This window comes from Cebus imitator, unplaced genomic scaffold (assembly GCF_001604975.1).
Source record: "Cebus imitator isolate Cc_AM_T3 unplaced genomic scaffold, Cebus_imitator-1.0 Scaffold56, whole genome shotgun sequence".
Taxonomy (NCBI): Eukaryota; Metazoa; Chordata; class Mammalia; order Primates; family Cebidae; genus Cebus; species Cebus imitator.
The window spans coordinates 594,867-597,700 of NW_016107371.1; the positions used below are offsets into that span (position 1 = coordinate 594,867).

General features: G+C 42.3%; 1 long non-coding RNA gene across 1 annotated transcript; it reads right to left on the reverse strand.

The window, feature by feature from the left end:
- Nucleotides 1-1,443: 1,443 nt before the first annotated feature.
- Nucleotides 1,444-2,583, reverse strand: LOC119471317. Its single transcript, XR_005200350.1, has 2 exons — nt 2,357-2,583; nt 1,444-1,645 (listed from the first exon to the last, which is right to left on the reverse strand). It is a non-coding gene; the product is annotated as an uncharacterized LOC119471317 (long non-coding RNA).
- Between the last annotated feature and the right edge of the window lie 251 nt (nt 2,584-2,834).

Genomic DNA, 2,834 nt, shown 5'->3' on the forward strand with positions numbered 1-2,834 from the left:
ATGCCTGGCTAATTTTTAAAATATTTTTTGTAGCGATGAAGTCTTGCTATGTTGCCCAGGCTGGTCTTGAAATCCTCGCCTCAATCATTCCACCCAAGTTCTCCCAAAGTGTTGGGATTATAGATGTGAGCCACTGTGCCCAGCTATTTATTGGGTTTATTTTTCCTGATTCAAAAAATTACCTTCCCTTTTTACTAGAGGAAATTTTGCAGTGGTTTTTATAAATATTTATTTGAATTCAAGGATGTATCATTCCATAATCTAGTTCCCTTTGGATTTACAAATGAGGGTCCTTATCATCTGTGGTCTTTCTATAACTGGAAATACGTCTATAAAAATGCCATACTGTAAAAATTACAGAATCTTTTAGATCAAAGTGATACAATCTATTTCAAATGGATTTACATTATCACTGACTTTTTTTTTTTTTTTTTTTTGAGACGGAGTTTCACTCATGTTACCCAGGCTGGAGTGCAATGGCGCGATCTCGGCTCACCACAACCTCCGCCTGCTGGGTTCAGGCAATTCTCCTGCCTCAGCCTCCTGAGTAGCTGGGATTACAGGCACGCACCACCATGCCCAGCTAATTTTTTGTATTTTTAGTAGAGACGGGGTTTCACCATGTTGACCAGGATGGTCTCGATCTCTTGACCTCGTGATCCACCCACCTCGGCCTCCCAAAGTGCTGGGATTACAGGCTTGAGCCACCGTGCCCTGCATATCACTGACTTTTAAAAACAGTTCTGGGTATATTCTGGACCATATAAATCGCTCTGATTTTTCTGGATTGGCAAATAAGAGGCCGATGCTTCCTTCTCAGAGGAAATGCAATAATGGCGCAGGTGACATAGGCAGGCCCCACAGGATTTCAATGCTATTCCCTTTCCATCCATAAATACAGTTTTTAAAGTCCATTTTTAAGGACATAACCCTTTAGGGTGACATTGAGGTTTTTCCAAAGCAAACCTCTATCCTATTGGAGTCTGTGAAGAACACTAAGTACACTCTGGAATGTTCCTGACGTGGTGGCAGGAGTCGAGGCACATACAAAATCAGAACAGCGTAACTAGTAAAATGTAGACTTAAAATGTGGTTCCAGTGGAGATGCTTGAATGATGGTTGGGATTTGGTTCATCCTCTTCTCTACCATCAGACACTCACATAATAATTGTTAACTTGGGAGTGCATATTAGATACTGTTGGTTGTATACATTCATTCATGCAACAACCCCATCAGGTGTCTACCATTGTTATACTGTTTGCAGATGCAGAAATTGAGGCTAAGTTGGATAATTTGAGCAATCACACACACTAGTAGTTGGTGGAATGAGCATCCCAACTGAGGCAATCAGCTCTGGAGGCTGCATTTGTAAACTCCACACTATTAAGCACTCTGCTTTGATCTCATTGTATGTTGACATTTCTTGTATATTTAAAAAAAAAAAAAAAAGTAAAGACAGATTACATTGTTAACACACAGAACCTCCTCCTCAAACCAGGTGTGAAGACCACCTGCCTGGAGCAATCAAAACACCTATATCTAGTATAGCTGTACCTTAGCAGGAAGAGTAACCTGTTATCTCCATAGAGGGGCTAAGTCCTGGTCACAGAGAAGCGGCTTAGTGCTTCCCCACTGAGTCCACACCTGGGACAACAATAGCAATAAGAAGACAATGGCAGTAATTAATGACAACACCTATCATGAACTGAGTGCTTGCTCTGTGCTAGGAATTAAGGTATTATGCTTAGTGCATTGCAGAATTATCTCCACGTACTCTTCCTCAAACCTGTGAGGTCAGAACTATTGTTATTCTTAAGTATAAGATGAGGAAACCCAGATTTAAACTATGTGTCTTGCCCAAGGTCATGGAGAAGTCCCAAGTGAAAAATAGTTGAAACTCTGTCTATCTGATTGCAGAGCCGCCTGAGTCCTTAACCACTAACTTCTACACAGTCCAAGGTCAATGAATGTAGCTGTCATGAGCAGTAGGGGTCGGGTTAACTGTCTGAGTCAGAGACAGAAAGATCAGGGTCTGCTAAGAAGACGGTGGAGAAAGAGTACAGCAATTTCAAATGTACTCAACAGTACATTAACGATCATTTTACCTGCCTGCTGTTTGTTCAGCTAAGCTATCTCCACTCATGAGCTCTTTAATTCATTCAGCAAACATTTACTGACTGCTTCATCCTGAGTTATAAAGATAAGCAAGTCCCTGTCCCCAGAACCTCCAGCCTAGTAGAGAAGTTGTGCTGATACATATCAAAGAAAATCATCACTAACCAAGCAAACAAATGAACAAATCAAACCCCACCAACCCTGGGGGCCTCCTCTCTGGACGACTCCCTTGCCACTTACAGAGTCTGGTGGGAGAGGGAGCTCACCTATGCCTGTGTGAGGGAAACAGATTTCCAAGCTCCTGCTGTTGATGCATCTGCCAAAGAGAGCAGTTCTGCAGGAGACAGCACTTTATTATTTATTAGCGAGTTGTGGATATTCAAAGACAGACCCAGATCTTAGTGGAGGGAATGAAGAGTGAAGCTGCTCGACATGAGTGCTTAGCAGGAATTGGGGTTGGCGTGTGCAAAGAAGATGGGCATGTGTTGATGGCCTTGCAGGTGAGACAGCATGGAAATCCAGGCGGTTCTCTGGAGGGATAGAGCTGAAGGCAGGGAATGGGTGATGGAACGTTTAGGACACTGTTACTTCACACATGCTTAGTGCTTGTGTGAAATTTAAATTGCTTCCTGTATTATGATTGACTACAATTGAATTTTTTCTCCCCAGATCTTTAGTAAATAACTGACATGCTGGTGTTTCTTGGGGGAAGGAGAGG